We start from the raw sequence: 24,195 nt of genomic DNA, 5'->3' as shown, positions 1-24,195 counted from the left end.
ATCACTCCAGATGGGACTTGAACCCACAAACCCTGGCTTATCCATTAGGCCACTGGGGCTTAGTAACATCTTTGTGTGAAACTGATTTTTTCATTAGTATAATCATTAATTGTTGCGATATAGGAAAGCCATTTATTTGTGTTCTTTGCTTTACAAATCCCAGCATGAAATGTGATTGTACTAACCAGACCTAATAGTGTGGACCCTCATGTTACATTGCAGCAAAACAGATTGATGCAACTCTTTTACCAATAAATAGGTAGTCTTTTGCATTCCATTTTGTTGACTAACTAAAGTAATGTTTACAGTGCATATGAACCAAAGCAGCTGTGTGTACTGGTACCTTAAAAACAGTCATGTTTGTGTTTTTTTTCTGCCTTCATATCAGGATGTTCAGGTAGCAGATGATAATCAATAACTGATGACATTAGTAAAAAAATTACATTTGCTCCAGGAGAGGCTTGAACTCACAACCTCGGCATTGCTCAACAGACACTGCCTTATAAGTACCGCGCGCTGACCGATAGCGCCACAGGAGCGCATGGTCAAAGTGCATTATTTTTAGTTGAGTGATTTTAGCATCGAGTTGACTAAGTAAATTAACTTGGTTTATTAATTTTAAATTAGTTACTTTTTAAATCCACTAAACTACTGCACCCAATACTAAAGTACCTAATAAAAGTAATATTCTAATCATAAGGTAATCAATTATATTGTGCATTTGTGTTATTGAACAGTTTTATGTATCCATAGGTGTATATTGCAATGAATTCATGCCATTGTTGTACAGTACAATATTATCAAAATTGTAAAATAATTCCTGTTTATTTATCTTAAATAATATTTGGTATAGATATATGTAACTTTAATGTTGCATAGGGAAAATATACACTATAATACCAAAAAGTGCAGTATCTTTAATTAAAAATAAGTTAAATCTCAGTTGTGCTCTATATTTAAAGGTAAACATTGTTTTTTTGGTCTGTAGCACCTAAATTGTCAGTAAAGTCAGTGTCCAAAGAAATATAAAAGGCAGAAAATTACCCTTTTGATGACATGGATGAAAGGACTTCAAGAAACCCATCAGCAATTGCAATAGAAATTGTTATTTTGTAGCCACTCTGATATTAAATTGTAATTAAAACTTAATAGGTATGTTTTGGTATATATGGATTTTCTGCAATACCATTAAGACAGTCACCTGCATTGAAAAAAAGCATAACTTCTAGAATGAGAATGAGCAACAAAGGAACATGCATCCTAGATGGGACTTTAAGCCACTGTCCCAGGTGATAGTAAACTTTTCAGGAAACTAATCCACAATGTCATTAGGATGAATGTCTGCTTTTAGATACTGGGCCATAATTTTGCAAGCTGAACAGTACCTGATTGTTAAGCAGATAAAAGTTTCTGGTGGAGCCATTTGAGCAGTATGAAGCAAGAATAAAAGGAACATCTTCAAAATCATTTTAATGAAATAAATCCTATCACCCAAGATGGGACTTGAACCCACAATCCCTGGCTTAGGAGGCCAGTGCCTTATCCATTAGGCCACTGGGGCTTAGTATCGTCTTTGTGTGAAACTGAGTTTTTCATTAGTATAATAATTAATTGTTGCGATATAGGAAAGCCATTTATTTGTGTTCTTTGCTTTACAAATCCCAGCATGAAATGTGATTGTACTAACCAGACCAAATAGTGTGGACCCTCATGTTACATTGCAGCAAAACAGATTGATGCAACTCTTTTACCAATAAATAGGTAGTCTTTTGCATTCCATTTTGTTGACTAACTAAAGTAATGTTTACAGTGCATATGAACCAAAGCAGCTGTGTGTACTGGTACCTTAAAAACAGTCATGTTTGTGTTTTTTTTCTGCCTTCATATCAGGATGTTCAGGTAGCAGATGATAATCAATAACTGATGACATTAGTAAAAAAATTACATTTGCTCCAGGTGAGGCTTGAACTCACAACCTCGGCATTGCTCAACAGACACTGCCTTATAAGTACCGCGCGCTGACCGATAGCGCCACAGGAGCGCATGGTCAAATTGCATTATTTTTAGTTGAGTGATTTTAGCATCGAGTTGACTAAGTAAATTAACTTGGTTTATTAATTTTAAATTAGTTACTTTTTAAATCCACTAAACTACTGCACCCAATACTAAAGTACCTAATAAAAGTTATATTCTAATCATAAGGTAATCAATTATATTGTGCATTTGTGTTATTGCCCAGTTTTATGTATCCATAGGTGTATATTGCAATGAATTTTTGCCATTGTTGTTCAGTTCAATATTATCAAAATTGTAAAATAATTCCTGTTTATTTATCTTAAATATTATTTGCTATAGATATTTGTAAATTTAATGTTGCATAGGGAAAATATACACTATAATACCAAAAAGTGCAGTATCTTTAATTAAAAATAAGTTAAATCTCACTTGTGCTCTATATTTAAAGGTAAACATTGATTTTTTGGTCTGTAGCACCTATATTGTCAGTAAAGTGAGTGTCCAAAGAAATATAAAAAGCAGAAAATTACCCTTTTGATGACAAGGATGAATTGACTTCAAGAAACCCATCAGCAATTGCAATAGACATTGTTATTTTGAAGCCACTCTGATATTAAATTGCAATTAAAACTTAATAGGTATGTTTTGGTATATATGGAATTTCTGCAATACCATTAAGACAGTCACCTGCATTGAAAAAAAGCATAACTTCTAGAATGAGAATGAGCAACAAAGGAACATGCATCCTAGATGGGACTTTAAGCCACTGTCCCAGGTGATAGTAAACTTTTCAGGAATCTAATCCACAATGTCATTATGATAAATGTCTGCTTTTAGATACTGGGCCATAATTTTGCAAGCTGAACAGTACCGGATTATTAAGCAGATAAAAGTTTCTGGTGGAGCCATTTGTGCAGAATGAAGCAAGAATAAAAGGAACATCTTCAAAATTATTTTAATTAAATAAATCCTATCACTCCAGATGGGACTTGAACCCACAAACCCTGGCTTATCCATTAGGCCACTGGGGCTTAGTAACATCTTTGTGTGAAACTGATTTTTTCATTAGTATAATCATTAATTGTTGCGATATAGGAAAGCCATTTATTTGTGTTCTTTGCTTTACAAATCCCAGCATGAAATGTGATTGTACTAACCAGACCAAATAGTGTGGACCCTCATGTTACATTGCAGCAAAACAGGTTGATGAAACTCTTTTACCAATAAATAGGTAGTCTTTTGCATTCCATTTTGTTGACTAACTAAAGTAATGTTTACAGTGCATATGAACCAAAGCAGCTGTGTGTACTGGTACCTTAAAAACAGTCATGTTTGTGTTTTTTTTCTGCCTTCATATCAGGATGTTCAGGTAGCAGATGATAATCAATAACTGATGACATTAGTAAAAAAATTACATTTGCTCCAGGTGAGGCTTGAACTCACAACCTCGGCATTGCTCAACAGACACTGCCTTATAAGCACCGCGCGCTGACCGATAGCGCCACAGGAGCGCATGGTCAAAGTGCATTATTTTTAGTTGAGTGATTTTAGCATCGAGTTGACTAAGTAAATTAACTTGGTTTATTAATTTTAAATTAGTTACTTTTTAAATCCACTAAACTACTGCACCCAATACTAAAGTACCTAATAAAAGTAATATTCTAATCATAAGGTAATCAATTATATTGTGCATTTGTGTTATTGCCCAGTTTTATGTATCCATAGGTGTATATTGCAATGAATTCATGCCATTGTTGTACAGTTCAATATTATCAAAATTGTAAAATAATTCCTGTTTATTTATCTTAAATAATATTTGGTATAGATATATGTAACTTTAATGTTGCATAGGGAAAATATACACTATAATACCAAAAAATGCAGTATCTTTAAATAAAAATAAGTTAAATCTCACTTGTGCTCTATATTTAAAGGTAAACATTGTTTTTTTGTCTGTAGCACCTAAATTGTCAATAAAGTCAGTGTCCAAAGAAATATAAAAGGCAGAAAATTACCCTTTTGATGACATGGATGAAAGGACTTCAAGAAACCCATCAGCAATTGCAATAGAAATTGTTATTTTGTAGCCACTCTGATATTAAATTGCAATTAAAACTTAATAGGTATGTTTTGGTATATATGAATTTTCTGCAATACCATTAAGACAGTCACCTGCATTGAAAAAAAGCATAACTTCTAGAATGAGAATGAGCAACAAAGGAACATGCATCCTAGATGGGACTTTAAGCCACTGTCCCAGGTGATAGTAAACTTTTCAGGAAACTAATCCACAATGTCATTAGGATGAATGTCTGCTTTTAGATACTGGGCCATAATTTTGCAAGCTGAACAGTACCTGATTGTTAAGCAGATAAAAGTTTCTGGTGGAGCCATTTGAGCAGTATGAAGCAAGAATAAAAGGAACATCTTCAAAATCATTTTAATGAAATAAATCCTATCACCCAAGATGGGACTTGAAGCCACAATCCCTGGCTTAGGAGGCCAGTGCCTTATCCATTAGGCCACTGGGGCTTAGTATCGTCTTTGTGTGAAACTGAGTTTTTCATTAGTATAATCATTAATTGTTGCGATATAGGAAAGCCATTTATTTGTGTTCTTTGCTTTACAAATCCCAGCATGAAATGTGATTGTACTAACCAGACCAAATAGTGTGGACCCTCATGTTACATTGCAGCAAAACAGATTGATGCAACTCTTTTACCAATAAATAGGTAGTCTTTTGCATTCCATTTTGTTGACTAACTAAAGTAATGTTTACAGTGCATATGAACCAAAGCAGCTGTGTGTACTGGTACCTTAAAAACAGTCATGTTTGTGTTTTTTTTCTGCCTTCATATCAGGATGTTCAGGTAGCAGATGATAATCAATAACTGATGACATTAGTAAAAAAATTACATTTGCTCCAGGTGAGGCTTGAACTCACAACCTCGGCATTGCTCAACAGACACTGCCTTATAAGTACCGCGCGCTGACCGATAGCGCCACAGGAGCGCATGGTCAAATTGCATTATTTTTAGTTGAGTGATTTTAGCATCGAGTTGACTAAGTAAATTAACTTGGTTTATTAATTTTAAATTAGTTACTTTTTAAATCCACTAAACTACTGCACCCAATACTAAAGTACCTAATAAAAGTTATATTCTAATCATAAGGTAATCAATTATATTGTGCATTTGTGTTATTGCCCAGTTTTATGTATCCATAGGTGTATATTGCAATGAATTTTTGCCATTGTTGTTCAGTTCAATATTATCAAAATTGTAAAATAATTCCTGTTTATTTATCTTAAATATTATTTGCTATAGATATTTGTAAATTTAATGTTGCATAGGGAAAATATACACTATAATACCAAAAAGTGCAGTATCTTTAATTAAAAATAAGTTAAATCTCACTTGTGCTCTATATTTAAAGGTAAACATTGATTTTTTGGTCTGTAGCACCTATATTGTCAGTAAAGTGAGTGTCCAAAGAAATATAAAAAGCAGAAAATTACCCTTTTGATGACAAGGATGAATTGACTTCAAGAAACCCATCAGCAATTGCAATAGACATTGTTATTTTGAAGCCACTCTGATATTAAATTGCAATTAAAACTTAATAGGTATGTTTTGGTATATATGGAATTTCTGCAATACCATTAAGACAGTCACCTGCATTGAAAAAAAGCATAACTTCTAGAATGAGAATGAGCAACAAAGGAACATGCATCCTAGATGGGACTTTAAGCCACTGTCCCAGGTGATAGTAAACTTTTCAGGAATCTAATCCACAATGTCATTATGATAAATGTCTGCTTTTAGATACTGGGCCATAATTTTGCAAGCTGAACAGTACCGGATTATTAAGCAGATAAAAGTTTCTGGTGGAGCCATTTGTGCAGAATGAAGCAAGAATAAAAGGAACATCTTCAAAATTATTTTAATTAAATAAATCCTATCACTCCAGATGGGACTTGAACCCACAAACCCTGGCTTATCCATTAGGCCACTGGGGCTTAGTAACATCTTTGTGTGAAACTGATTTTTTCATTAGTATAATCATTAATTGTTGCGATATAGGAAAGCCATTTATTTGTGTTCTTTGCTTTACAAATCCCAGCATGAAATGTGATTGTACTAACCAGACCAAATAGTGTGGACCCTCATGTTACATTGCAGCAAAACAGGTTGATGAAACTCTTTTACCAATAAATAGGTAGTCTTTTGCATTCCATTTTGTTGACTAACTAAAGTAATGTTTACAGTGCATATGAACCAAAGCAGCTGTGTGTACTGGTACCTTAAAAACAGTCATGTTTGTGTTTTTTTTCTGCCTTCATATCAGGATGTTCAGGTAGCAGATGATAATCAATAACTGATGACATTAGTAAAAAAATTACATTTGCTCCAGGTGAGGCTTGAACTCACAACCTCGGCATTGCTCAACAGACACTGCCTTATAAGCACCGCGCGCTGACCGATAGCGCCACAGGAGCGCATGGTCAAAGTGCATTATTTTTAGTTGAGTGATTTTAGCATCGAGTTGACTAAGTAAATTAACTTGGTTTATTAATTTTAAATTAGTTACTTTTTAAATCCACTAAACTACTGCACCCAATACTAAAGTACCTAATAAAAGTAATATTCTAATCATAAGGTAATCAATTATATTGTGCATTTGTGTTATTGCCCAGTTTTATGTATCCATAGGTGTATATTGCAATGAATTCATGCCATTGTTGTACAGTTCAATATTATCAAAATTGTAAAATAATTCCTGTTTATTTATCTTAAATAATATTTGGTATAGATATATGTAACTTTAATGTTGCATAGGGAAAATATACACTATAATACCAAAAAATGCAGTATCTTTAAATAAAAATAAGTTAAATCTCACTTGTGCTCTATATTTAAAGGTAAACATTGTTTTTTTGTCTGTAGCACCTAAATTGTCAATAAAGTCAGTGTCCAAAGAAATATAAAAGGCAGAAAATTACCCTTTTGATGACATGGATGAAAGGACTTCAAGAAACCCATCAGCAATTGCAATAGAAATTGTTATTTTGTAGCCACTCTGATATTAAATTGCAATTAAAACTTAATAGGTATGTTTTGGTATATATGAATTTTCTGCAATACCATTAAGACAGTCACCTGCATTGAAAAAAAGCATAACTTCTAGAATGAGAATGAGCAACAAAGGAACATGCATCCTAGATGGGACTTTAAGCCACTGTCCCAGGTGATAGTAAACTTTTCAGGAAACTAATCCACAATGTCATTAGGATGAATGTCTGCTTTTAGATACTGGGCCATAATTTTGCAAGCTGAACAGTACCTGATTGTTAAGCAGATAAAAGTTTCTGGTGGAGCCATTTGAGCAGTATGAAGCAAGAATAAAAGGAACATCTTCAAAATCATTTTAATGAAATAAATCCTATCACCCAAGATGGGACTTGAAGCCACAATCCCTGGCTTAGGAGGCCAGTGCCTTATCCATTAGGCCACTGGGGCTTAGTATCGTCTTTGTGTGAAACTGAGTTTTTCATTAGTATAATCATTAATTGTTGCGATATAGGAAAGCCATTTATTTGTGTTCTTTGCTTTACAAATCCCAGCATGAAATGTGATTGTACTAACCAGACCAAATAGTGTGGACCCTCATGTTACATTGCAGCAAAACAGATTGATGCAACTCTTTTACCAATAAATAGGTAGTCTTTTGCATTCCATTTTGTTGACTAACTAAAGTAATGTTTACAGTGCATATGAACCAAAGCAGCTGTGTGTACTGGTACCTTAAAAACAGTCATGTTTGTGTTTTTTTTCTGCCTTCATATCAGGATGTTCAGGTAGCAGATGATAATCAATAACTGATGACATTAGTAAAAAAATTACATTTGCTCCAGGTGAGGCTTGAACTCACAACCTCGGCATTGCTCAACAGACACTGCCTTATAAGTACCGCGCGCTGACCGATAGCGCCACAGGAGCGCATGGTCAAAGTGCATTATTTTTAGTTGAGTTATTTTAGCATCGAGTTGACTAAGTAAATTAACTTGGTTTATTAATTTTAAATTAGTTACTTTTTAAATCCACTAAACTACTGCACCCAATACTAAAGTACCTAATAAAAGTAATATTCTAATCATAAGGTAATCAATTATATTGTGCATTTGTGTTATTGCCCAGTTTTATGTATCCATAGGTGTATATTGCAATGAATTCATGCCATTGTTGTACAGTTCAATATTATCAAAATTGTAAAATAATTCCTGTTTATTTATCTTAAATAATATTTGGTATAGATATATGTAACTTTAATGTTGCATAGGGAAAATATACACTATATTACCAAAAAATGCAGTATCTTTAAATAAAAATAAGTTAAATCTCACTTGTGCTCTATATTTAAAGGTAAACATTGTTTTTTTGTCTGTAGCACCTAAATTGTCAATAAAGTCAGTGTCCAAAGAAATATAAAAGGCAGAAAATTACCCTTTTGATGACATGGATGAAAGGACTTCAAGAAACCCATCAGCAATTGCAATAGAAATTGTTATTTTGTAGCCACTCTGATATTAAATTGCAATTAAAACTTAATAGGTATGTTTTGGTATATATGAATTTTCTGCAATACCATTAAGACAGTCACCTGCATTGAAAAAAAGCATAACTTCTAGAATGAGAATGAGCAACAAAGGAACATGCATCCTAGATGGGACTTTAAGCCACTGTCCCAGGTGATAGTAAACTTTTCAGGAAACTAATCCACAATGTCATTAGGATGAATGTCTGCTTTTAGATACTGGGCCATAATTTTGCAAGCTGAACAGTACCTGATTGTTAAGCAGATAAAAGTTTCTGGTGGAGCCATTTGAGCAGTATGAAGCAAGAATAAAAGGAACATCTTCAAAATCATTTTAATGAAATAAATCCTATCACCCAAGATGGGACTTGAAGCCACAATCCCTGGCTTAGGAGGCCAGTGCCTTAACCATTAGGCCACTGGGGCTTAGTATCGTCTTTGTGTGAAACTGAGTTTTTCATTAGTATAATCATTAATTGTTGCGATATAGGAAAGCCATTTATTTGTGTTCTTTGCTTTACAAATCCCAGCATGAAATGTGATTGTACTAACCAGACCAAATAGTGTGGACCCTCATGTTACATTGCAGCAAAACAGATTGATGCAACTCTTTTACCAATAAATAGGTAGTCTTTTGCATTCCATTTTGTTGACTAACTAAAGTAATGTTTACAGTGCATATGAACCAAAGCAGCTGTGTGTACTGGTACCTTAAAAACAGTCATGTTTGTGTTTTTTTTCTGCCTTCATATCAGGATGTTCAGGTAGCAGATGATAATCAATAACTGATGACATTAGTAAAAAAATTACATTTGCTCCAGGTGAGGCTTGAACTCACAACCTCGGCATTGCTCAACAGACACTGCCTTATAAGTACCGCGCGCTGACCGATAGCGCCACAGGAGCGCATGGTCAAAGTGCATTATTTTTAGTTGAGTGATTTTAGCATCGAGTTGACTAAGTAAATTAACTTGGTTTATTAATTTTAAATTAGTTACTTTTTAAATCCACTAAACTACTGCACCCAATACTAAAGTACCTAATAAAAGTAATATTCTAATCATAAGGTAATCAATTATATTGTGCATTTGTGTTATTGCCCAGTTTTATGTATCCATAGGTGTATATTGCAATGAATTCATGCCATTGTTGTACAGTTCAATATTATCAAAATTGTAAAATAATTCCTGTTTATTTATCTTAAATAATATTTGGTATAGATATATGTAACTTTAATGTTGCATAGGGAAAATATACACTATATTACCAAAAAATGCAGTATCTTTAAATAAAAATAAGTTAAATCTCACTTGTGCTCTATATTTAAAGGTAAACATTGTTTTTTTGTCTGTAGCACCTAAATTGTCAATAAAGTCAGTGTCCAAAGAAATATAAAAGGCAGAAAATTACCCTTTTGAAGACAAGGATGAAAGAACTTCAAGAAACCCATCAGCAATTGCAATAGACATTGTTATTTTGTAGCCACTCTGATATAAAATTGCAATTAAAACTTAATAGGTATGTTTTGGTATATATGGATTTTCTGCAATACCATTAAGACAGTCACCTGCATTGAAAAAAATCATAACTTCTAGCATGAGAATGAGCAACAAAGGAACATGCATCCTAGATGGGACTTGAAGCCACTGTCCCAGGTGATAGTAAACTCTTCAGGAAACTAATCCACAATGTCATTAGGATGAATGTCTGCTTTTAGATACTGGGCCATAATTTTGCAAGCTGAAAAGTACCGGATTGTTAAGCAGATAAAAGTTTCTGGTTGAGCCATTTGTGCAGTATGAAGCAAGAATAAAAGGAACATCTCCAAAATTATTTTAATGAAATAAAGTCCCAAATGGGACTTGAACCCACAATCCCTGTCTTCGGAGGCCAGTGCCTTATCTATTAGGCCAGTGGGGCTTAGTAACATCTTTCTATGAAACTGATTTTTCCATTAGTATAATCATTAATTGTTGCGATATAGGAAAGCCATTTATTTGTGTTCTTTGCTTTACAAATCCCAGCATGAAATGTGATTGTACTAACCAGACCAAATAGTGACTTCAGTCTCTCAGATGATATAGGAAGTATAGCTGAAATTTCTTCCATATACTTGGTATCTCAAAAAAGAGGAGGATAAAGAGACTAATAGTGCAATATTGTCAAAAATTTATCACACATTTATTAATACACAACACACTCACATTTAAATATAAAAAAAGCTGCATATATCACCAAATGGTGAGTTCTTTAATGGTCCACAGGATAAAGGTGTCGCCGGGATCCCCCTTAGGTGTTAGTCATTTTGGGTCTTCCACGACATGTCCCGGAAACCTTAAGGTATCTGACGGACGTCTTTCATCGGGAAGCTTATGTTATGAGGTTTCAACAAGTAAGAGATTGACGTTAGCAATGTCCATAACAATTCTCGGCACAGTGTCCTTGCACATGAAACAGTGCTTCTGCAGAATAATACAGTAGAAACTCTGATATTAAATTGCAATTAAAACTTAATAGGTATGTTTTGGTATATATGGATTTCATGCAATACCATTAAGACAGTCACCTGCATTGAAAAAAGCATAACTTATACAATGAGAATGAGCAACAAAGGATCATGCATCCTAAATGGGACTTGAAGCCACTGTCCCAGGTGATAGTAAAATTATCCGGAAACTAATCCACAATTTCACTAGGATAAATGTCTGCTTTTAGATACTGGGCCATAATTTTGCAAGCTGAACAGTACCGGATTGTTAAGCAGATAAAAGTTTCTGGTGGAGCCATTTGTGCAGTCTCAAGAAAGAATAAAAGGAACATCTCCAATAATTATATGGATGAAATAAAGACTATCACCCCATATGGGACTTTGACCAGGAATCCACAGCTTATGAGGCCAGTGCCTTATCCATTAGGCCACTGGGGCTTAGTATTGTCTTTGTGTGAAACTGATTTTTTCATTAGTATAATCATTAATTGTTGCGATATAGGAAAGCCGATTATTTGTGTTCTTTGCTTTACAAATCCCAGCATGAAATGTGATTGTACTATCCAGCCCTAATAGTGTGGACCCTCATGTTACATTGCAGCAAAACAGATTGATGCAACTCTTTTACCAATAAAGAGGTAGTCTTTTGCATTCCATTTTGTTGACTAACTAAAGTAATGTTTACAGTGCATATGAACCAAAGCAGCTGTCTGTACTGGTACCTTAAAAACAGTCATGTTTGTGGGTTTTTTTCTGCCTTCATATCAGGATGTTCAGGTAGCAGATGATAATCATTAACTGATGACATTAGAAAAAAAATTACATTTGCTCCAGGTGAGGCTTGAACTCACAACCTCGGCATTGCTCAACAGATACTGTCTTATAAGTACCGCGCGCAGACCGATTGCCCCACAGGAGCACATGGTCAAAGAGCATTATTTTTAGTTGAGTGATTTTAGCATCGAGTTGACTAAGTAAATTAACTTGGTTTATTAATTTTAAATTAGTTACTTTTTAAATCCACTAAACTACTGCACCCAATACTAAAGCACCTAATAAAAGTAATATTCTAATCATAAGGTAATCAATTATATTGTGCATTTGTGTTATTGCCCAGTTTTATGTATCCATAGGTGTATATTGCAATGAATTTTTGCCATTGTTGTACAGTTCAATATTATCAAAATTGTAAAATAATTCCTGTTTATTTATCTTAAATATTATTTGCTATAGATATTTGTAAATTTAATGTTGCATAGGGAAAATATACACTATAATACCAAAAAGTGCAGTATCTTTAATTAAAAATAAGTTAAATCTCACTTGTGCTCTATATTTAAAGGTAAACATTGATTTTTTGGTCTGTAGCACCTATATTGTCAGTAAAGTGAGTGTCCAAAGAAATATAAAAAGCAGAAAATTACCCTTTTGATGACAAGGATGAATTGACTTCAAGAAACCCATCAGCAATTGCAATAGACATTGTTATTTTGAAGCCACTCTGATATTAAATTGCAATTAAAACTTAATAGGTATGTTTTGGTATATATGGAATTTCTGCAATACCATTAAGACAGTCACCTGCATTGAAAAAAAGCATAACTTCTAGAATGAGAATGAGCAACAAAGGAACATGCATCCTAGATGGGACTTTAAGCCACTGTCCCAGGTGATAGTAAACTTTTCAGGAATCTAATCCACAATGTCATTATGATAAATGTCTGCTTTTAGATACTGGGCCATAATTTTGCAAGCTGAACAGTACCGGATTGTTAAGCAGATAAAAGTTTCTGGTGGAGCCATTTGTGCAGAATGAAGCAAGAATAAAAGGAACATCTTCAAAATTATTTTAATTAAATAAATCCTATCACTCCAGATGGGACTTGAACCCACAAACCCTGGCTTATCCATTAGGCCACTGGGGCTTAGTAACATCTTTGTGTGAAACTGATTTTTTCATTAGTATAATCATTAATTGTTGCGATATAGGAAAGCCATTTATTTGTGTTCTTTGCTTTACAAATCCCAGCATGAAATGTGATTGTACTAACCAGACCTAATAGTGTGGACCCTCATGTTACATTGCAGCAAAACAGATTGATGCAACTCTTTTACCAATAAATAGGTAGTCTTTTGCATTCCATTTTGTTGACTAACTAAAGTAATGTTTACAGTGCATATGAACCAAAGCAGCTGTGTGTACTGGTACCTTAAAAACAGTCATGTTTGTGTTTTTTTTCTGCCTTCATATCAGGATGTTCAGGTAGCAGATGATAATCAATAACTGATGACATTAGTAAAAAAATTACATTTGCTCCAGGAGAGGCTTGAACTCACAACCTCGGCATTGCTCAACAGACACTGCCTTATAAGTACCGCGCGCTGACCGATAGCGCCACAGGAGCGCATGGTCAAAGTGCATTATTTTTAGTTGAGTGATTTTAGCATCGAGTTGACTAAGTAAATTAACTTGGTTTATTAATTTTAAATTAGTTACTTTTTAAATCCACTAAACTACTGCACCCAATACTAAAGTACCTAATAAAAGTAATATTCTAATCATAAGGTAATCAATTATATTGTGCATTTGTGTTATTGAACAGTTTTATGTATCCATAGGTGTATATTGCAATGAATTCATGCCATTGTTGTACAGTACAATATTATCAAAATTGTAAAATAATTCCTGTTTATTTATCTTAAATAATATTTGGTATAGATATATGTAACTTTAATGTTGCATAGGGAAAATATACACTATAATACCAAAAAGTGCAGTATCTTTAATTAAAAATAAGTTAAATCTCAGTTGTGCTCTATATTTAAAGGTAAACATTGTTTTTTTGGTCTGTAGCACCTAAATTGTCAGTAAAGTCAGTGTCCAAAGAAATATAAAAGGCAGAAAATTACCCTTTTGATGACATGGATGAAAGGACTTCAAGAAACCCATCAGCAATTGCAATAGAAATTGTTATTTTGTAGCCACTCTGATATTAAATTGTAATTAAAACTTAATAGGTATGTTTTGGTATATATGGATTTTCTGCAATACCATTAAGACAGTCACCTGCATTGAAAAAAAGCATAACTTCTAGAATGAGAATGAGCAACAAAGGAACATGCATCCTAGATGGGACTTTAAGCCACTGTCCCAGGTGATAGTAAACTTTTCAGGAAACTAATCCACAATGTCATTAGGATGAATGTCTGCTTTTAGATACTGGGCCATAATTTTGCAAGCTGAACAGTACCTGATTGTTAAGCAGATAAAAGTTTCTGGTGGAGCCATTTGAGCAGTATGAAGCAAGAATAAAAGGAATATCTTCAAAATCATTTTAATGAAATAAATCCTATCACCCAAGATGGGACTTGAACCCACAATCCCTGGCTTAGGAGGCCAGTGCCTTATCCATTAGGCCACTGGGGCTTAGTATCGTCTTTGTGTGAAACTGAGTTTTTCATTAGTATAATCATTAATTGTTGCGATATAGGAAAGCCATTTATTTGTGTTCTTTGCTTTACAAATCCCAGCATGAAATGTGATTGTACTAACCAGACCAAATAGTGTGGACCCTCATGTTACATTGCAGCAAAACAGATTGATGCAACTCTTTTACCAATAAATAGGTAGTCTTTTGCATTCCATTTTGTTGACTAACTAAAGTAATGTTTACAGTGCATATGAACCAAAGCAGCTGTGTGTACTGGTACCTTAAAAACAGTCATGTTTGTGTTTTTTTTCTGCCTTCATATCAGGATGTTCAGGTAGCAGATGATAATCAATAACTGATGACATTAGTAAAAAAATTACATTTGCTCCAGGTGAGGCTTGAACTCACAACCTCGGCATTGCTCAACAGACACTGCCTTATAAGTACCGCGCGCTGACCGATAGCGCCACAGGAGCGCATGGTCAAATTGCATTATTTTTAGTTGAGTGATTTTAGCATCGAGTTGACTAAGTAAATTAACTTGGTTTATTAATTTTAAATTAGTTACTTTTTAAATCCACTAAACTACTGCACCCAATACTAAAGCACCTAATAAAAGTAATATTCTAATCATAAGGTAATCAATTATATTGTGCATTTGTGTTATTGCCCAGTTTTATGTATCCATAGGTGTATATTGCAATGAATTTTTGCCATTGTTGTTCAGTTCAATATTATCAAAATTGTAAAATAATTCCTGTTTATTTATCTTAAATATTTTTTGCTATAGATATTTGTAAATTTAATGTTGCATAGGGAAAATATACACTATAATACCAAAAAGTGCAGTATCTTTAATTAAAAATAAGTTAAATCTCACTTGTGCTCTATATTTAAAGGTAAACATTGATTTTTTGGTCTGTAGCACCTATATTGTCAGTAAAGTGAGTGTCCAAAGAAATATAAAAAGCAGAAAATTACCCTTTTGATGACAAGGATGAATTGACTTCAAGAAACCCATCAGCAATTGCAATAGACATTGTTATTTTGAAGCCACTCTGATATTAAATTGCAATTAAAACTTAATAGGTATGTTTTGGTATATATGGAATTTCTGCAATACCATTAAGACAGTCACCTGCATTGAAAAAAAGCATAACTTCTAGAATGAGAATGAGCAACAAAGGAACATGCATCCTAGATGGGACTTTAAGCCACTGTCCCAGGTGATAGTAAACTTTTCAGGAATCTAATCCACAATGTCATTATGATAAATGTCTGCTTTTAGATACTGGGCCATAATTTTGCAAGCTGAACAGTACCGGATTATTAAGCAGATAAAAGTTTCTGGTGGAGCCATTTGTGCAGAATGAAGCAAGAATAAAAGGAACATCTTCAAAATTATTTTAATTAAATAAATCCTATCACTCCAGATGGGACTTGAACCCACAAACCCTGGCTTATCCATTAGGCCACTGGGGCTTAGTAACATCTTTGTGTGAAACTGATTTTTTCATTAGTATAATCATTAATTGTTGCGATATAGGAAAGCCATTTATTTGTGTTCTTTGCTTTACAAATCCCAGCATGAAATGTGATTGTACTAACCAGACCAAATAGTGTGGACCCTCATGTTACATTGCAGCAAAACAGGTTGATGAAACTCTTTTACCAATAAATAGGTAGTCTTTTGCATTCCATTTTGTTGACTAACTAAAGTAATGTTTACAGTGCATATGAACCAAAGCAGCTGTGTGTACTGGTACCTTAAAAACAGTCATGTTTGTGTTTTTTTTCTGCCTTCATATCAGGATGTTCAGGTAGCAGATGATAATCAATAACTGATGACATTAGTAAAAAAATTACATTTGCTCCAGGTGAGGCTTGAACTCACAACCTCGGCATTGCTCAACAGACACTGCCTTATAAGCACCGCGCGCTGACCGATAGCGCCACAGGAGCGCATGGTCAAAGTGCATTATTTTTAGTTGAGTGATTTTAGCATCGAGTTGACTAAGTAAATTAACTTGGTTTATTAATTTTAAATTAGTTACTTTTTAAATCCACTAAACTACTGCACCCAATACTAAAGTACCTAATAAAAGTAATATTCTAATCATAAGGTAATCAATTATATTGTGCATTTGTGTTATTGCCCAGTTTTATGTATCCATAGGTGTATATTGCAATGAATTCATGCCATTGTTGTACAGTTCAATATTATCAAAATTGTAAAATAATTCCTGTTTATTTATCTTAAATAATATTTGGTATAGATATATGTAACTTTAATGTTGCATAGGGAAAATATACACTATAATACCAAAAAATGCAGTATCTTTAAATAAAAATAAGTTAAATCTCACTTGTGCTCTATATTTAAAGGTAAACATTGTTTTTTTGTCTGTAGCACCTAAATTGTCAATCAAGTCAGTGTCCAAAGAAATATAAAAGGCAGAAAATTACCCTTTTGATGACATGGATGAAAGGACTTCAAGAAACCCATCAGCAATTGCAATAGAAATTGTTATTTTGTAGCCACTCTGATATTAAATTGCAATTAAAACTTAATAGGTATGTTTTGGTATATATGAATTTTCTGCAATACCATTAAGACAGTCACCTGCATTGAAAAAAAGCATAACTTCTAGAATGAGAATGAGCAACAAAGGAACATGCATCCTAGATGGGACTTTAAGCCACTGTCCCAGGTGATAGTAAACTTTTCAGGAAACTAATCCACAATGTCATTAGGATGAATGTCTGCTTTTAGATACTGGGCCATAATTTTGCAAGCTGAACAGTACCTGATTGTTAAGCAGATAAAAGTTTCTGGTGGAGCCATTTGAGCAGTATGAAGCAAGAATAAAAGGAACATCTTCAAAATCATTTTAATGAAATAAATCCTATCACCCAAGATGGGACTTGAAGCCACAATCCCTGGCTTAGGAGGCCAGTGCCTTATCCATTAGGCCACTGGGGCTTAGTATCGTCTTTGTGTGAAACTGAGTTTTTCATTAGTATAATCATTAATTGTTGCGATATAGGAAAGCCATTTATTTGTGTTCTTTGCTTTACAAATCCCAGCATGAAATGTGATTGTACTAACCAGACCAAATAGTGTGGACCCTCATGTTACATTGCAGCAAAACAGATTGATGCAACTCTTTTACCAATAAATAGGTAGTCTTTTGCATTCCATTTTGTTGACTAACTAAAGTAATGTTTACAGTGCATATGAACCAAAGCAGCTGTGTGTACTGGTACCTTAAAAACAGTCATGTTTGTGTTTTTTTTCTGCCTTCATATCAGGATGTTCAGGTAGCAGATGATAATCAATAACTGATGACATTAGTAAAAAAATTACATTTGCTCCAGGTGAGGCTTGAACTCACAACCTCGGCATTGCTCAACAGACACTGCCTTATAAGTACCGCGCGCTGACCGATAGCGCCACAGGAGCGCATGGTCAAAGTGCATTATTTTTAGTTGAGTTATTTTAGCATCGAGTTGACTAAGTAAATTAACTTGGTTTATTAATTTTAAATTAGTTACTTTTTAAATCCACTAAACTACTGCACCCAATACTAAAGTACCTAATAAAAGTAATATTCTAATCATAAGGTAATCAATTATATTGTGCATTTGTGTTATTGCCCAGTTTTATGTATCCATAGGTGTATATTGCAATGAATTCATGCCATTGTTGTACAGTTCAATATTATCAAAATTGTTAAATAATTCCTGTTTATTTATCTTAAATAATATTTGGTATAGATATATGTAACTTTAATGTTGCATAGGGAAAATATACACTATATTACCAAAAAATGCAGTATCTTTAAATAAAAATAAGTTAAATCTCACTTGTGCTCTATATTTAAAGGTAAACATTGTTTTTTTGTCTGTAGCACCTAAATTGTCAATAAAGTCAGTGTCCAAAGAAATATAAAAGGCAGAAAATTACCCTTTTGATGACATGGATGAAAGGACTTCAAGAAACCCATCAGCAATTGCAATAGAAATTGTTATTTTGTAGCCACTCTGATATTAAATTGCAATTAAAACTTAATAGGTATGTTTTGGTATATATGAATTTTCTGCAATACCATTAAGACAGTCACCTGCATTGAAAAAAAGCATAACTTCTAGAATGAGAATGAGCAACAAAGGAACATGCATCCTAGATGGGACTTTAAGCCACTGTCCCAGGTGATAGTAAACTTTTCAGGAAACTAATCCACAATGTCATTAGGATGAATGTCTGCTTTTAGATACTGGGCCATAATTTTGCAAGCTGAACAGTACCTGATTGTTAAGCAGATAAAAGTTTCTGGTGGAGCCATTTGAGCAGTATGAAGCAAGAATAAAAGGAACATCTTCAAAATCATTTTAATGAAATAAATCCTATCACCCAAGATGGGACTTGAAGCCACAATCCCTGGCTTAGGAGGCCAGTGCCTTAACCATTAGGCCACTGGGGCTTAGTATCGTCTTTGTGTGAAACTGAGTTTTTCATTAGTATAATCATTAATTGTTGCGATATAGGAAAGCCATTTATTTGTGTTCTTTGCTTTACAAATCCCAGCATGAAATGTGATTGTACTAACCAGACCAAATAGTGTGGACCCTCATGTTACATTGCAGCAAAACAGATTGATGCAACTCTTTTACCAATAAATAGGTAGTCTTTTGCATTCCATTTTGTTGACTAACTAAAGTAATGTTTACAGTGCATATGAACCAAAGCAGCTGTGTGTACTGGTACCTTAAAAACAGTCATGTTTGTGTTTTTTTTCTGCCTTCATATCAGGATGTTCAGGTAGCAGATGATAATCAATAACTGATGACATTAGTAAAAAAATTACATTTGCACCAGGTGAGGCTTGAACTCACAACCTCGGCATTGCTCAACAGACACTGCCTTATAAGCACCGCGCGCTGACCGATAGCGCCACAGGAGCGCATGGTCAAAGTGCATTATTTTTAGTTGAGTGATTTTAGCATCGAGTTGACTAAGTAAATTAACTTGGTTTATTAATTTTAAATTAGTTACTTTTTAAATCCACTAAACTACTGCACCCAATACTAAAGTACCTAATAAAAGTAATATTCTAATCATAAGGTAATCAATTATATTGTGCATTTGTGTTATTGCCCAGTTTTATGTATCCATAGGTGTATATTGCAATGAATTCATGCCATTGTTGTACAGTTCAATATTATCAAAATTGTAAAATAATTCCTGTTTATTTATCTTAAATAATATTTGGTATAGATATATGTAACTTTAATGTTGCATAGGGAAAATATACACTATATTACCAAAAAATGCAGTATCTTTAAATAAAAATAAGTTAAATCTCACTTGTGCTCTATATTTAAAGGTAAACATTGTTTTTTTGTCTGTAGCACCTAAATTGTCAATAAAGTCAGTGTCCAAAGAAATATAAAAGGCAGAAAATTACCCTTTTGAAGACAAGGATGAAAGAACTTCAAGAAACCCATCAGCAATTGCAATAGACATTGTTATTTTGTAGCCACTCTGATATAAAATTGCAATTAAAACTTAATAGGTATGTTTTGGTATATATGGATTTTCTGCAATACCATTAAGACAGTCACCTGCATTGAAAAAAATCATAACTTCTAGCATGAGAATGAGCAACAAAGGAACATGCATCCTAGATGGGACTTGAAGCCACTGTCCCAGGTGATAGTAAACTCTTCAGGAAACTAATCCACAATGTCATTAGGATGAATGTCTGCTTTTAGATACTGGGCCATAATTTTGCAAGCTGAAAAGTACCGGATTGTTAAGCAGATAAAAGTTTCTGGTTGAGCCATTTGTGCAGTATGAAGCAAGAATAAAAGGAACATCTCCAAAATTATTTTAATGAAATAAAGTCCCAAATGGGACTTGAACCCACAATCCCTGTCTTCGGAGGCCAGTGCCTTATCTATTAGGCCAGTGGGGCTTAGTAACATCTTTCTATGAAACTGATTTTTCCATTAGTATAATCATTAATTGTTGCGATATAGGAAAGCCATTTATTTGTGTTCTTTGCTTTACAAATCCCAGCATGAAATGTGATTGTACTAACCAGACCAAATAGTGACTTCAGTCTCTCAGATGATATAGGAAGTATAGCTGAAATTTCTTCCATATACTTGGTATCTCAAAAAAGAGGAGGATAAAGAGACTAATAGTGCAATATTGTCAAAAATTTATCACACATTTATTAATACACAACACACTCACATTTAAATATAAAAAAAGCTGCATATATCACCAAATGGTGAGTTCTTTAATGGTCCACAGGATAAAGGTGTCGCCGGGATCCCCCTTAGGTGTTAGTCATTTTGGGTCTTCCACGACATGTCCCGGAAACCTTAAGGTATCTGACGGACGTCTTTCATCGGGAAGCTTATGTTATGAGGTTTCAACAAGTAAGAGATTGACGTTAGCAATGTCCATAACAATTCTCGGCACAGTGTCCTTGCACATGAAACAGTGCTTCTGCAGAATAATACAGTAGAAACTCTGATATTAAATTGCAATTAAAACTTAATAGGTATGTTTTGGTATATATGGATTTCATGCAATACCATTAAGACAGTCACCTGCATTGAAAAAAGCATAACTTATACAATGAGAATGAGCAACAAAGGATCATGCATCCTAAATGGGACTTGAAGCCACTGTCCCAGGTGATAGTAAAATTATCCGGAAACTAATCCACAATTTCACTAGGATAAATGTCTGCTTTTAGATACTGGGCCATAATTTTGCAAACTGAACAGTACCGGATTGTTAAGCAGATAAAAGTTTCTGGTGGAGCCATTTGTGCAGTCTCAAGAAAGAATAAAAGGAACATCTCCAATAATTATATGGATGAAATAAAGACTATCACCCCATATGGGACTTTGACCAGGAATCCACAGCTTATGAGGCCAGTGCCTTATCCATTAGGCCACTGGGGCTTAGTATCGTCTTTGTGTGAAACTGATTTTTTCATTAGTATAATCATTAATTGTTGCGATATAGGAAAGCCGATTATTTGTGTTCTTTGCTTTACAAATCCCAGCATGAAATGTGATTGTACTATCCAGCCCTAATAGTGTGGACCCTCATGTTACATTGCAGCAAAACAGATTGATGCAACTCTTTTACCAATAAAGAGGTAGTCTTTTGCATTCCATTTTGTTGACTAACTAAAGTAATGTTTACAGTGCATATGAACCAAAGCAGCTGTCTGTACTGGTACCTTAAAAACAGTCATGTTTGTGGGTTTTTTTCTGCCTTCATATCAGGATGTTCAGGTAGCAGATGATAATCATTAACTGATGACATTAGAAAAAAAATTACATTTGCTCCAGGTGAGGCTTGAACTCACAACCTCGGCATTGCTCAACAGATACTGTCTTATAAGTACCGCGCGCAGACCGATTGCCCCACAGGAGCACATGGTCAAAGAGCATTATTTTTAGTTGAGTGATTTTAGCATCGAGTTGACTAAGTAAATTAACTTGGTTTATTAATTTTAAATTAGTTACTTTTTAAATCCACTAAACTACTGCACCCAATACTAAAGCACCTAATAAAAGTAATATTCTAATCATAAGGTAATCAATTATATTGTGCATTTGTGTTATTGCCCAGTTTTATGTATCCATAGGTGTATATTGCAATGAATTTTTGCCATTGTTGTACAGTTCAATATTATCAAAATTGTAAAATAATTCCTGTTTATTTATCTTAAATATTATTTGCTATAGATATTTGTAAATTTAATGTTGCATAGGGAAAATATACACTATAATACCAAAAAGTGCAGTATCTTTAATTAAAAATAAGTTAAATCTCACTTGTGCTCTATATTTAAAGGTAAACATTGATTTTTTGGTCTGTAGCACCTATATTGTCAGTAAAGTGAGTGTCCAAAGAAATATAAAAAGCAGAAAATTACCCTTTTGATGACAAGGATGAATTGACTTCAAGAAACCCATCAGCAATTGCAATAGACATTGTTATTTTGAAGCCACTCTGATATTAAATTGCAATTAAAACTTAATAGGTATGTTTTGGTATATATGGAATTTCTGCAATACCATTAAGACAGTCACCTGCATTGAAAAAAAGCATAACTTCTAGAATGAGAATGAGCAACAAAGGAACATGCATCCTAGATGGGACTTTAAGCCACTGTCCCAGGTGATAGTAAACTTTTCAGGAATCTAATCCACAATGTCATTATGATAAATGTCTGCTTTTAGATACTGGGCCATAATTTTGCAAGCTGAACAGTACCGGATTGTTAAGCAGATAAAAGTTTCTGGTGGAGCCATTTGTGCAGAATGAAGCAAGAATAAAAGGAACATCTTCAAAATTATTTTAATTAAATAAATCCTATCACTCCAGATGGGACTTGAACCCACAAACCCTGGCTTATCCATTAGGCCACTGGGGCTTAGTAACATCTTTGTGTGAAACTGATTTTTTCATTAGTATAATCATTAATTGTTGCGATATAGGAAAGCCATTTATTTGTGTTCTTTGCTTTACAAATCCCAGCATGAAATGTGATTGTACTAACCAGACCAAATAGTGTGGACCCTCATGTTACATTGCAGCAAAACAGATTGATGCAACTCTTTTACCAATAAATAGGTAGTCTTTTGCATTCCATTTTGTTGACTAACTAAAGTAATGTTTACAGTGCATATGAACCAAAGCAGCTGTGTGTACTGGTACCTTAAAAACAGTCATGTTTGTGTTTTTTTTCTGCCTTCATATCAGGATGTTCAGGTAGCAGATGATAATCAATAACTGATGACATTAGTAAAAAAATTACATTTGCTCCAGGTGAGGCTTGAACTCACAACCTCGGCATTGCTCAACAGACACTGCCTTATAAGTACCGCGCGCTGACCGATAGCGCCACAGGAGCGCATGGTCAAAGTGCATTATTTTTAGTTGAGTGATTTTAGCATCGAGTTGACTAAGTAAATTAACTTGGTTTATTAATTTTAAATTAGTTACTTTTTAAATCCACTAAACTACTGCACCCAATACTAAAGTACCTAATAAAAGTAATATTCTAATCATAAGGTAATCAATTATATTGTGCATTTGTGTTATTGCCCAGTTTTATGTATTCATAGGTGTATATTGCAATGAATTCATGCCATTGTTGTACAGTTCAATATTATCAAAATTGTAAAATAATTCCTGTTTATTTATCTTAAATAATATTTGGTATAGATATATGTAACTTTAATGTTGCATAGGGAAAATATACACTATATTACCAAAAAATGCAGTATCTTTAAATAAAAATAAGTTAAATCTCACTTGTGCTCTATATTTAAAGGTAAACATTGTTTTTTTGTCTGTAGCACCTAAATTGTCAATAAAGTCAGTGTCCAAAGAAATATAAAAGGCAGAAAATTACCCTTTTGATGACATGGATGAAAGGACTTCAAGAAACCCATCAGCAATTGCAATAGAAATTGTTATTTTGTAGCCACTCTGATATTAAATTGCAATTAAAACTTAATAGGTATGTTTTGGTATATATGAATTTTCTGCAATACCATTAAGACAGTCACCTGCATTGAAAAAAAGCATAACTTCTAGAATGAGAATGAGCAACAAAGGAACAT

At 33.7% G+C, this 24,195-nt stretch overlaps 9 non-coding genes across 9 annotated transcripts; all 9 read right to left on the bottom strand.

Moving 5' to 3' along the window:
* Positions 1–1,488: 1,488 nt before the first annotated feature.
* On the bottom strand, positions 1,489–1,561 carry TRNAR-CCU (transfer RNA arginine (anticodon CCU)). Its single transcript has one exon. It is a non-coding gene; the product is annotated as a tRNA-Arg (tRNA).
* Positions 1,562–1,948: 387 nt separating this feature from the next.
* On the bottom strand, positions 1,949–2,041 carry TRNAI-UAU (transfer RNA isoleucine (anticodon UAU)). Its single transcript is given in 2 exon segments — positions 1,949–1,984; positions 2,004–2,041. It is a non-coding gene; the product is annotated as a tRNA-Ile (tRNA).
* A 2,894-nt stretch (positions 2,042–4,935) lies between these two features.
* TRNAI-UAU (transfer RNA isoleucine (anticodon UAU)) lies at positions 4,936–5,028 on the bottom strand. Its single transcript is given in 2 exon segments — positions 4,936–4,971; positions 4,991–5,028. It is a non-coding gene; the product is annotated as a tRNA-Ile (tRNA).
* A 2,894-nt stretch (positions 5,029–7,922) lies between these two features.
* On the bottom strand, positions 7,923–8,015 carry TRNAI-UAU (transfer RNA isoleucine (anticodon UAU)). Its single transcript is given in 2 exon segments — positions 7,923–7,958; positions 7,978–8,015. It is a non-coding gene; the product is annotated as a tRNA-Ile (tRNA).
* Positions 8,016–9,423: 1,408 nt separating this feature from the next.
* Positions 9,424–9,516, bottom strand: TRNAI-UAU (transfer RNA isoleucine (anticodon UAU)). The gene is given in 2 exon segments: positions 9,424–9,459; positions 9,479–9,516. It is a non-coding gene; the product is annotated as a tRNA-Ile (tRNA).
* A 4,936-nt stretch (positions 9,517–14,452) lies between these two features.
* TRNAR-CCU (transfer RNA arginine (anticodon CCU)) lies at positions 14,453–14,525 on the bottom strand. The gene has a single exon. It is a non-coding gene; the product is annotated as a tRNA-Arg (tRNA).
* A 387-nt stretch (positions 14,526–14,912) lies between these two features.
* Positions 14,913–15,005, bottom strand: TRNAI-UAU (transfer RNA isoleucine (anticodon UAU)). Its single transcript is given in 2 exon segments — positions 14,913–14,948; positions 14,968–15,005. It is a non-coding gene; the product is annotated as a tRNA-Ile (tRNA).
* Positions 15,006–17,899: 2,894 nt separating this feature from the next.
* On the bottom strand, positions 17,900–17,992 carry TRNAI-UAU (transfer RNA isoleucine (anticodon UAU)). Its single transcript is given in 2 exon segments — positions 17,900–17,935; positions 17,955–17,992. It is a non-coding gene; the product is annotated as a tRNA-Ile (tRNA).
* Positions 17,993–23,387: 5,395 nt separating this feature from the next.
* Positions 23,388–23,480, bottom strand: TRNAI-UAU (transfer RNA isoleucine (anticodon UAU)). Its single transcript is given in 2 exon segments — positions 23,388–23,423; positions 23,443–23,480. It is a non-coding gene; the product is annotated as a tRNA-Ile (tRNA).
* Positions 23,481–24,195: the final 715 nt, after the last annotated feature.

Source organism: Taudactylus pleione, unplaced genomic scaffold (genome assembly GCF_031769625.1).
Source record: "Taudactylus pleione unplaced genomic scaffold, aTauple2 ptg000473l, whole genome shotgun sequence".
In the NCBI taxonomy this organism is placed as follows: domain Eukaryota; kingdom Metazoa; phylum Chordata; class Amphibia; order Anura; family Myobatrachidae; genus Taudactylus; species Taudactylus pleione.
This window is presented reverse-complemented; position numbering and strand designations above follow the sequence as displayed.